The 12,500-nt window shown below is 43.5% G+C and overlaps 1 protein-coding gene across 1 annotated transcript in view; it reads left to right on the forward strand.

Annotated features, from left to right (window-relative positions):
• Positions 1-421: 421 nt before the first annotated feature.
• LOC128685088 (probable G-protein coupled receptor No18) overlaps positions 422-12,500 on the forward strand; it is a 200,623-nt gene continuing 188,544 nt past the window's right edge. Inside the window, exons 1-2 of the mRNA XM_053771584.2 lie at positions 422-722; positions 2,111-2,831. The gene's annotated coding sequence lies outside the window, so the exon portion shown is untranslated. The remainder of the gene's footprint in view (positions 723-2,110; positions 2,832-12,500) is intronic.

The raw sequence follows: 12,500 nt of genomic DNA on the forward strand, positions 1-12,500 counted from the left end.
GCACAGACAACCAGTCAACAATTCACATCTACTCAGCTGCGTCTCAGTAGAAATACCCAGGTGATGCTTATATATTGTACTCGTCAACGTGTCGATATTACACGTTTTATATGGTGAAAGAAAGTTACGGGTGAATGATGCAAAGTTTAGGGTTGAGAAAGAGAGAATATTAAGGGTGAGGAATGAAAGACAACTTAAGGTGAGGAAATAGAGAAAGGAAAAGCGGATGTGAGTTGCACAGTGTCCTGGTGTTCGAGAGAAGGAAGAGAGGAAGAGGAGGAGGAGGGGGAGTAGGCGTTGGAGGAGGAAGAGGAGGAGGAAGCGTTGGAGGAAGAGGAGGAGGAAGCAGGAGGCGCGTGTGTTCGTGCATGCGTGGTGGTGTTTTGAGGGCGGCGGGGCAGGTCAGGCAGTGAGGATCAGACCACCTCCGGCGGCGCTGACGGCAGGTTGCTGCGGCTCTCGCGTCTTCAAAGCCGCCGCCGCCGCCACACGCCATTGACACCACGCCGTAACACTACGCTCGTAACACCACACCCATCACGCCACACCCGTAACACCACACCCATCACAACACACCCGTAACACCACATCCATCACACCACACCTGTAACACCACATCCGTAACACCGCGTCCGTCACACCCTCTTGAACGACAAGTACACCACTCCAACTATCGCTTTTGACCTCGTTTTGAAAAAAAAAAGTTTGTTTCTAAACCATAGGTGAATATTTTCTCGTGTCCAGGCAAATTTTTTTCGTATTTTTTTATTTATTTTTTTTAATGAGTGAAATGTGATTTAAAAACAAACTTCTTTGCCATAATACAGTTATATCTCGCTTGATAAAAAAAAAGAATAACGACGTTTATACTTTTGTGAAACACACCTTGGTGGTGAGAAAAAATGAAATAATGGTAAAAAACCTGTTTAAACATTAGTAAACACTATATTGAAAACTGTTGACGTGTTTCTGTTGCGAACTTATTACCTGGACCCCGGAGACAGCCTGGACACCGACCAGTGCTGTCATTCCAGAGGTCAGCCGTTGCTGTCAACCCGGGGATCAGCAGCCGTGGAAGGAGGAAGAGAGACGGGAAAGTTGTTCCTCTCTGAGTGTCTTTCATCCACTCGTCACACAAGCCATAAAAGCCAGGGGACTTGTTGATTCTCACGTCCCTCTATGCATTCTCTCTCTATCTCTCTTTCTCTCTCTCTCTCTCTCTCTCTCTCTCTCTCTCTCTCTCTCTCTCTCTCTCTCTCTCTCTCTCTCTCTCTCTCTCTCTCTCTCTCTCTCTCTCTCTCTCTCTCTCTCTCTCTCTCTCTCTCTCTCTCGCTCTCTCTCTCTCTGAAAACAAGATGAAAACCGACTTGAATATTTACCATGTGCTTGTACGTGAGCTCGCACACCACTTTGATCCGTGACGAACTACCATGTGATCCCCTGACTGCGTGGACTACGAGAAATAGTGGGTTTATCCTACCAAGATCCTGTCTACCTTATATTCTGTGATCCTCCCATGGCGTCGAACGTCGGAACTTTCGCTTCTGAACTCTCAAGTTTCCTTCTGCCTTGTCTGATGGCATGAAGAGTGGGAGCTCGTAGCTCTGAACTTCGGAGCTCTTGTCTGCCTCTTGAGACTGAGGCAACACAGCGAACCAAACAAGGTATAATAATTCACATTTGCCCAGCTGCTAAAGTAAGATTAATACTGACAACAAACTCAAAAGAAAATAGTCTGTAAATATAGACGGCTATCTTGAAGCTATTTATAGATGGCAAGAAAATGCAGCTTACGAGAAGGCGAATGAAAGACAGTTGAGAACGATTTCAGGAAAGCTTGAGGACCGTCAATGAATCAGCTAAAGCTGACTCATTGACGGGAAACAGTCTTATTTTTCGAGTCCTTTTATTTCTTAACTCGTTTTAAAAAAATTTATATGTGGTTTACGAAGGAAAATTATTATATTTGGCGCTGATTAGCTTTGCTGGTCCTAAAATTAGATTGAAGATTTTTTATTTTCGTTTCATATGAATATGATTTGCTTTTCTTTCATATATAATAGATAAATATTGCGATTAAAGAAAAAAAAACCGATTAATTTTTTAACAGGTGTTTTTAATGACAAATGTGTGAATATCAGAACCAGTGCAACTTAATGAAGGACAACCCAGTTCCAACTCAGCCAATCAAAGCGCAAATTAATTCTAGAGATACACATCGCAGGCGGCCAGTATAAGGAGGAAAAAACTAATTCTCTGTGTCTGATCTGACAAGCGCTGGAAATCCTAGAGAAATGAGAACACAAGTGCAAAACCATGCCAAGTGAAGAGAAAGCAACAACGAGATGAACATGAGTCGTAAATAACAGCCAGAGTCCCCATGACAGCTAGAGAGTGCCCATGACAGCCAGAGAGTGCCCATGACAGCCAGAGAGTGCCCATGACAGCAGAAATGTAGCTGCAATTGCAGCAAAAAGACCATTTAGGGGAGAGGCAGGGAGCAGGGTTGGCGGAAGCATGGAACATCCAGCCTCAGCTACCTGCGCTCCCACACCTCCTCCCCTCGACGGGGTCGGTCTGAACGGCCCCCGCGCTAGCTCACAGCTGAGGTACACGGCAAACATAATCTCTCCACGAGACACTAACAAAAGTGAAAGGGGAGAAACAAATATACCGCTAATGATGCATGTATGCTCGTGCATCTTCATGTGAGAGCAGCCGTGATTGAAAGAAGTGATATCAGATTACGGAGTTGAAATATAAAGAGTTAACATCAAGGAGCAAGTTCAGGGAGCACTCCACTTCCGACTGTCGCCCTAGTCAATACACTGGTAAGTAACCTCGCAGCATTTCCTGTCACAATTATCAAAAAACAGGTGTTAATTACTATTAGTTTACACATGACATATACTCATTAAGTTATAAACACGGTCTGATTAGAATTATTATTTTTTTGCATATTGCTACTCGTCCTTGAACCCCCCCCCCCCCAGGTGCATATTCATTCAAGTGTACTCTTGTCGTATTGATTATACGGTCCCTACGATACTTTTATAGCCTCTCTGTGCACACGTGTGTGAGTGTACGTGTCCTTGAGCTACATCGTTTGTCTGTTTCCCAGTGCTCTCAGTGTCACTCGTTGACGCTTACTAGACACTGGTATTTGACTAGCGATATCGTAATACAGTAAACGCTTATTGAGCTTCTCTGTATAGCGTGATTTTTTATTAGTAAATGCGGTTGAAAAAAGTGCATTCAAAATTGTGCATTCGAAATTGCTATTCATAATACCTGCTATTTTACGTTGAATGCAGTTTTTGAACTGCGTTAGTAGAAAATCGCGCTGTATATAAGAGCTTTAAAAGAGACCTTAATTGTATTGACAATATTGCAAACAACTCACAGAATGTTATACGGTTACCGCTTTATCAGCACATCGGTAAATGAATGGAAGAAGACAAGTGAATGCATCTTTCCTGGATGAGTTTCGAACCTGGGACCTTGGTCACTGCGAGCTCCCAGGATCGAAATGTGTTTCGAACGAAGCTATTATCGTATGTATGCACTAGTATTCTTCCTCCTGTTTAATCGCTATCATTACAGGAAAAAAAATGGTGACAGAGCATTTTGAATATTGAGAGAACATCTGAACACTGAGAGAACATCTAGAACACTGGGAGAACATCTCGAGACATTACAAGAAGCAGTTTTGAGGTGGTGAGTCCCTCAGCCTTGACAGGAGGCGATCAGTCCCTGAACCTAAACCAGAGGCATGCGACCAGGCCTTATTTACTGTAGCACAAGTGAGGTGTAGCAGCTGGAGGTAATGTCACAGGTAAGCATGGCTCATTAGAGGAGGCAGGTCATGCTGAAGAGTTGCATAGAAAAAATTGAAGAAGTCTTGCTACGTATCAAGATACAATGGCGTTGCTGTGTCAGTCAATTATTATGTTAATGATGGTACATAACGACAAGTTGAGGAACACATGTGCTATACTTGGGTATCTTTTTCTGCCGAAACATTTCGCCTGTTTAGCATGACCTGCTTCTGCTAGTGGGCAACGCTCACCTACGAAATCACCTCCAGCTGCTACACCTCACTTCTGCTCCAGTGTGGCCGGATGCCCCTGCCTTAGGATGAGAAAATGACCACAACCTATCAAGGCTGAAGGACTGACCATCTCAGAACTATCACTTATTCTGTCTCCAGTGTTAGATTCGCCTCTATTCGACTAAAGAAACCTTCGACATTCTTCATCAACTTCAAGATATTATATACCATCAATCTATGATGTCTGGCTGCCTTTCCTATGCTTCATTACATGACCACTTATTATTATAACAATGGTCTACAATACAGTTACTAGTTACTGGCCTGAAGCTTTATGACTCACTTGCCATGCGTTCAACCCCCACCCGTTCCGTGGATTGTTTACAATTGTTACAACGATTTCATGAGTGTCAGCAATGTCAGACACACTGAATAACTGTGTGTTACCCAGGCAGGACACCGCGATCATGTAACCTGACACGACACCACTGACTTGACGTCTCCCGTAACATGCTTCTCTGCTTCTTTATGCTGTAAATCTTTCTTTCGTTCCTTGTACTGGACGGTTGAAGCTGTCAGTGAAAGACCCGCGTCTCATTGAAAAAATATTTTATGTTGGAGTGATATCTGCGTAAGTTGACAGTCTTTACGCTTATGTTGGCTGTCTGTATACTTATGTTGGCTGTCTGTATACTTATGTTGGCTGTCTGTATACTTATGTTGGCTGTCTGTATACTTATGTTGGCTGTCTGTATTCTTATGTTGGCTGTCTGTATACTTATGTTGGTTGTCTGTATTCTTATGTTGGCTGTCTGTATACTTATGTTGGCTGTCTGTATTCTTATGTTGGCTGTCTGTATTCTTATGTTGGCTGGCTGTATACTTATGTTGGCTGTCTGTATACTTATGTTGGCTGTCTGTATACTTATGTTGGCTGTCTGTATTCTTATGATGGCTGTCTGTATACTTATGTTGGCTGTCTGTATACTTATGTTGGCTGTCAGTATACTTATGTTGGCTGTCTGTATACTTATGTTGGCTGTCTGTATTCTTATGTTGGCTGTCTGTATACTTATGTTGGCTGTCTGTATACTTATGTTGGCTGTCTGTATACTTATGTTGGCTGTCTGTATACTTATGTTGGCTGTCTGTATACTTATGTTGGCTGTCTGTATTCTTATGTTGGCTGTCTGTATACTTATGTTGGCTGTCTGTATACTTATGTTGGCTGTCTGTATTCTTATGTTGGCTGTCTGTATTCTTATGTTGGCTGTCTGTATTCTTATGTTGGCTGTCTGTATACTTATGTTGGCTGTCTGTATTCTTATGTTGGCTGTCTGTATTCTTATGTTGGTTGTCTGTATACTTATGTTGGCTGTCTGTATACTTATGTTGGCTGTCTGTATACTTATGTTGGCTGTCTGTATACTTATGTTGGCTGTCTGTATACTTATGTTGGCTGTCTGTATTCTTATGTTGGCTGTCTGTATACCTATGTTGGCTGTCTGTATTCTTATGTTGGCTGTCTGTATTCTTATGTTGGCTGTCTGTATACTTATGTTGGCTGTCTGTATACTTATGTTGGCTGTCTGTATTCTTATGTTGGCTGTCTGTATACTTATGTTGCTGTCTGTATACTTATGTTGGCTGTCTGTATTCTTATGTTGGCTGTCTGTATTCTTATGTTGGCTGTCTGTATTCTTATGTTGGCTGTCTGTATTCTTATGTTGGCTGTCTGTATTCTTATGTTGGCTGTTTGTATACTTATGTTGGCTGTCTGTATTCTTATGTTGGCTGTCTGTATACTTATGTTGGCTGTCTATTCTTATGTTGACTGTCTGTATTCTTATGTTGGCTGTCTGTATTCTTATGTTGGCTGTCTGTATACTTATGTTGGCTGTCTGTATTCTTATGTTGGCTGTCTGTATACTTATGTTGGCTGTCTGTATTCTTATGTTGGCTGTCTGTATACTTATCTTGGCTGTCTATATTCTTATGTTGGCTGTCTGTATACTTATGTTGGCTGTCTGTATTCTTATGTTGGCTGTCTGTATACTTATGTTGGCTGTCTGTATTCTTATGTTGGCTGTCTGTATACTTATGTTGGCTGTCTGTATTCTTATGTTGGCTGTCTGTATACTTATGTTGGCTGTCTGTATACTTATGTTGGCTGTCTGTATTCTTATGTTGGCTGTCTGTATACTTACGTTGGCTGTCTATTCTTATGTTGACTGTCTGTATAATTATGTTGGCTGCCTATTATGTTGACCCTCAATATACTGATTTTGGCAGTTTATTCATTTATATTAAGCCTCTACTCTTGTGATAACTGTCCTATTCTGTTAGCCGTCCTCTTGTGTTACCTGTCTGTCCTCTTGTGTTACCTGTCTGTCCTCTTATGTTACCTGTCTGTCCTCTTATGTTACCTGTCTGTCCTCTTGTGTTACCTGTCTGTCCTCTTGTGTGCTAACAGTCTGTCCTCTTGTGATACCTGTCTGTCCTCTTGTGTTATCTGTCTGTCCTCTTGTGTGCTAACAGTCTGTCCTCTTGTGATACCTGTCTGTCCTCTTGTGTTATCTGTCTGTCCTCTTGTGTTAATAGTCTGTCCTCTTGTGCTAGCAGAGTGGCCGCCTATGTTAGTAGTATATGCATTTATATTAACAGCAAATCAACTTGTTGAAAGTCTATCTACTTCTGTTAGCATTTATCTACTCCTGTCAGCATTTACGTTTTCAGTACGATTACTTGTGTGGTGTAGGGAATTCTAAAGATAAATGGTTTGAACAATAGATGAGGCATTTCCCCTCCCTTAGCTCCACAGAAATCTCTTGTACACGTTGTGGCTGTGTCGGTTCAGCTATGGATTGTTAACTGTAGACTTTTAGCTGTAAATTTTTACCTGTAAACTTTAGATTTTCAGCGGTTTACTTTCTATCTCAACACTTACGTTGCGGTTTATTTTCTTAGGTGTCAGGGTTTTGTTGTGTATCGTCCGTGCGATGATGTGTGAGTGTATGTGTAAGGCAAAATGCTTGTGCGCCGGCATTCGCGTGTGCGAATATGCGTGTGTGCATGCATGCGTGCACTCCAAACACATTTTTTTTGATACGAACATGCATGTGTGTGTACTTGTCGAGTCTCTGGGAGGGATAGTGGGAGGGCCGCGTCTCGCCTCCTGGCCATGCTTTTCAATCGATTGACGTGGATTCTAGCATATTGATCCCTCTCATCTTTACTCTCGAAGCTGTGCATAGATCTTGTTTCCACCACATCATCCATTACATCCTTTCCCTTTTTTGTTACATCGTATAAGTAAAGAAGCACTTTCTAATATACCTTCTTCTCATTTCTGTGTTTAGTTTCCATCAGTGTCCCCTGGTCGTCTTTCATCTCATTTTAAAAGTTCTCACCCTATCTCGGTATCTTATCCTTTAAGTAGGGTCTGGGTGCCTAATGCCGGTGTTAGGAGCTGTTGATTCAGTGAACTGGTATTACCTTTTCCTTTTCTGGAATCTAGAGTGAGTGCCTAATACTCTTGTTCTCCAAAACTCTAATGATAATATTCTGGGTATTTTACATATCGTTGCTATGTCTCCCAAAGTTATTGAGTCCTCCAGGTTCATTGGATTCTGGTTTAAATTTTTCTCCATGGTCCTGGAGCTAGTGTAGTTGTAACCATGTGAATTTTTATTTTTCTCTATCTATCTTTTAAACTTGATGGACCAGGTGTGACACTAAGCTGGCGCAGCATACTCTAGTCGTTTACCTGGAGTTTACCTGGAGAGGGTTTCGGGGGTCAACGCCCCCGCGGCTCGGTCTGAGACCAGGCCTCACAGTGGATCAAGGTCTGATCAACCAAGCTGTTACTACTGGCCACACACAAGCTGACGTACGAACCACAGCCCGGTTGGTCAGGTACTGACTTTAGGTGCCTGTCCAGTGTTTTCTTGAAGACAGTCAGGGGTCTATTGGTAATCCCCCTTATGTAGGCTGGGAGGCAGTTGAACAGTCTTGGACCCCGGACACTTATTGTGTTGCCTCTCTATGTACTCGTTGCGCCCCTGCTTTTCATTGGGGGAATGTTGCATCTCCTGCCGAATCTTTTGCTTTCATAGGGAGCGATTTTCGTGTGCAGGTTTGGTACCAATCCCTCCAGGACCTTCCAAGTGTATATTATCATGTATCTCTCTCACCTGCGTTCCAGGGAATACAAATCAAGGACCTTCAACCGTTCCCCAGTAATTTAGGTGCCTTATCATGTTTATATGTGTCGTGAAAATTCTTTTTACACTCTCCAGGTCCGAAATGTCGCCAGCCTTGAAGGGGGCTGTTAGTGCACAGCAGTATTCCAGCCTAGAGAGCACAAGCGATTTGAGACGCCAATCGCACAAGCGATTGGTGTCTCTAGTTTTGAAGGTTCTCATTATCCATCCTACCATTTTCCTAGCAGATGAGGTACATACATTGTTGCGGTCTTCGAAGGCGAGGTCCTCTGATATTATCACTCCCAGGTCCTTCACATTGCTTTTCCGCTCTATTGTATGGTTAGAATTTGTCGTGTACCCTGATACATTTTTAATTTCCTCAAGTTTCCCATATCTGAGTAGTTGAAATTTATCCTCGTTGAACTTCATATTGTTTTGGGTGGCCCATTCGAAGATTTGGTTGATGTCCGCTTGGAGACTCAGGGTGTCTTCGATGGAGGTCACTGCCATGGTAATCCGGGGGTCATCCACAAAGGAAGGCACGGAGCTATGACTTACATCTCTGTCTATGTTAGAAATGAGGATAAGAAATAGAATGGGAGCGAGTACTGTGTCCTGTGGAACAGAGCTTTCTACCGTGGCTGCCTCAGACTTTACTGCTTACTATTACCTTTTGTGTTCTATTTGTCAGGAAGTTATAGATCCATCTACCAACTTTTCCTGTTATTCCTTTATCCCGCATTTTGTGTGCTATTACACCATTGTCATACTTGTCGGAACCTTTTGCAAAGTCTGTGTATACTACATCTGTATTTTGTTTATCCTCTACAGCATCCAGGACCTTGTCATAGTGGTCCGGTAGCTGAGACAGGCAGGAGCGATTTACTCTAAACCCGTGTTGCCCTGGGTTGTGTAACTGATGGGTATCTAGGTGGTTGACTATCTTGATTCTTAGAACCCTCCCAAAGATTTTTATGATATGGGATGTTAGTGCTATCGGTCTGTAGTTCTTTGCAATTGCTTTACTGCCACCTTTGTGGAGTGGGGCTATGACTGTTGTTTTCAGTGTGTGTGGGATGACTCCTGTGTCCATGCTCCCTCTCCATAAAATGCTGAAGGTACGCGATAGGGGCTTCTTGCAGTTCTTGATGAACACGGAGTTCCATGAGTCTGGGCCTGGGGCAGAGTACATGGGCATGTCATTTATTGCTTCTTCAAAGTCTTGTGGAGTTAGGATAAAGAGAAAGATCTAGGAATAGTTACTGCGTTTCTGACTGATCCTGTCTGCTTCGAGTATCAAGTAACTTATACGTCGTTATCGTGTCTCGTTGGTCGTGAGTAGTGTTCTAGAAGAACTGTACTCATGTGAACCTCTAAAGTTGCATGAGCCTTTCATGAAAAGAAATAATGAGGGCTCGATCCTCTGTCCACTACTCGCAAGAAACGACACAGAACTGTACTCATCGACAAGCAAAATTTTCAGGCGTGTGGGATGTTAAGAGCGTTTTGTTGACATTTGTAAAGGAAATTCGTTGCAGAACTAGCCTAAACTGGGACAACGTTTTGCTCTGTTAAAGCAAAATCAAGTCTTAGCTTCATAATAGCTATTACAGAGCGAAACGTTTTACTAATAAATACTAGTTCTGTAGCGCAATCCTTCTTCAAGATTCGTATTTAAGTTCCTACAAGCAGTTCTTGCATAAGCTACCTGTCTAAAGCCTTTTTAATTAGCAAAATAGGATCTTTCAGCAGTGTGTTGCTACCCTATTCTACATGATAGTTACACAGTAAGAAGACAAGCTACGTTTTCCTCTCATGTAGTTAATTTATTGCCTCTGGAGAGATGATCCCAGAGATCACCACATCCTCTTCCCGGCGAGACAGTTCACCTTGATATCTTTCCAGTATATATATACACTGTCTCAAGTCGTGTGTCTCTTTTCAGAGTTTTCATGATTTTATACTTGATGGGATGGAACTCCGATAACCACCACTTTAACTGTGTGTGTGTGTGTGTGTGTGTGTGTGTGTGTGTGTGTGTGTGTGTGTGTGTGTGTGTGTGTGTGTGTGTGTGTGTGTGTGTGTGTGTGTGTGTTGTGTGTGTGTGTGTGTGTGTGTGTGTGTGTGTGTGTGTGTGTGTGTGTGTGTGTGTGTGTACTCACCTAGTTGTACTCACCTAGTTGAGGTTGCGGGGGTCGAGTCCGAGCTCCTGGCCCCGCCTCTTCACTGATCGCTACTAGGTCACTCTCCCTGAGCCGTGAGCTTTATCGTACCTCTGCTTAAAGCTATGTATGGATCCTGCCTCCACTACATCGCTTCCCAAACTATTCCACTTACTGACTACTCTGTGGCTGAAGAAATACTTCCTAACATCCCTGTGATTCATCTGTGTCTTTAGCTTCCAACTGTGTCCCCTTGTTACTGTGTCCAATCTCTGGAACATCCTGTTTTTGTCCACCTTGTCAATTCCTCTCAGTATTTTGTATGTCGTTATCATGTCCCCCCTATCTCTCCTGTCCTCCAGTGTCGTCAGGTTGATTTCCCTTAACCTCTCCTCGTAGGACATACCTCTTAGCTCTGGGACTAGTCTTGTTGCAAACCTTTGCACTTTCTCTAGTTTCTTTACGTGCTTGGCTAGGTGTGGGTTCCAAACTGGTGCCGCATACTCCAATATGGGCCTAACGTATACGGTGTACAGGGTCCTGAACGATTCCTTATTAAGATGTCGGAATGCTGTTCTGAGGTTTGCTAGGCGCCCATATGCTGCAGCAGTTATTTGGTTGATGTGCGCTTCAGGAGATGTGCCTGGTGTTATACTCACCCCAAGATCTTTTTCCTTGAGTGAGGTTTGTAGTCTCTGACCCCCTAGACTGTACTCCGTTTGCGGCCTTCTTTGCCCTTCCCCAATCTTCATGACTTTGCACTTGGTGGGATTGAACTCCAGGAGCCAATTGCTGGACCAGTTCTGCAGCCTGTCCAGATCCCTTTGTAGTTCTGCCTGGTCTTCGATCGAGTGTATTCTTCTCATCAACTTCACGTCATCTGCAAACAGGGACACCTCAGAGTCTATTCCTTCCGTCATGTCGTTCACAAATACCAGAAACAGCACTGGTCCTAGGACTGACCCCTGCGGGACCCCGCTGGTCACAGGTGCCCACTCTGACACCTCGCCACGTACCATGACTCGCTGCTGTCTTCCTGACAAGTATTCCCTGATCCATTGTAGTGCCTTCCCTGTTATCCCTGCTTGGTCCTCCAGTTTTTGCACCAATCTCTTGTGTGGAACTGTGTCAAACGCCTTCTTGCAGTCCAAGAAAATGCAATCCACCCACCCCTCTCTCTCTTGTCTTACTGCTGTCACCATGTCATAGAACTCCAGTAGGTTTGTGACACAGGATTTCCCGTCCCTGAAACCATGCTGGCTGCTGTTGATGAGATCATTCCTTTCTAGGTGTTCCACCACTCTTCTCCTGATAATCTTCTCCATGATTTTGCATACTATACATGTCAGTGACACTGGTCTGTAGTTTAATGCTTCATGTCTGTCTCCTTTTTTAAAGATTGGGACTACATTTGCTGTCTTCCATGCCTCAGGCAATCTCCCTGTTTCGATAGATGTATTGAATATTGTTGTTAGGGGTACACATAGCGCCTCTGCTCCCTCTCTCAATACCCATGGGGAGATGTTATCTGGCCCCATTGCCTTTGAGGTATCTAGCTCACTCAGAAGCCTCTTCACTTCTTCCTCGGTTGTGTGCACTGTGTCCAGCACTTGGTGGTGTGCCCCACCTCTCCGTCTTTCTGGAGTCCCTTCTGTCTCCTCTGTGAACACTTCTTTGAATCTCTTGTTGAGTTCTTCACATACTTCCCGGTCATTTCCTGTTGTCTCTCCTCCTTCCTTCCTTAGCCTGATTACCTGGTCCTTGACTGTTGTTTTCCTCCTGATGTGGCTGTACAACAGTTTCGGGTCAGATTTGGCTTTCGCTGCTATGTCATTTTCATATTGTCTTTGGGCCTCCCTTCTTATCTGTGCATATTCATTTCTGGCTCTACGACTGTTCTCCTTATTCTCCTGGGTCCTTTGCCTTCTATATTTCTTCCATTCCCTAGCACACTTGGTTTTTGCCTCCCTGCACCTTTGGGTAAACCATGGGCTCATCCTGGCTTTTTCATTACTCCTGTTACCCTTGGGTACAAACCTCTCCTCAGCCTCCTTGCATTTTATTGCTACATATTCCATCATC

The sequence above is a fragment of the Cherax quadricarinatus genome, chromosome 5 (assembly GCF_038502225.1).
Source record: "Cherax quadricarinatus isolate ZL_2023a chromosome 5, ASM3850222v1, whole genome shotgun sequence".
NCBI lineage: Eukaryota > Metazoa > Arthropoda > Malacostraca > Decapoda > Parastacidae > Cherax > Cherax quadricarinatus.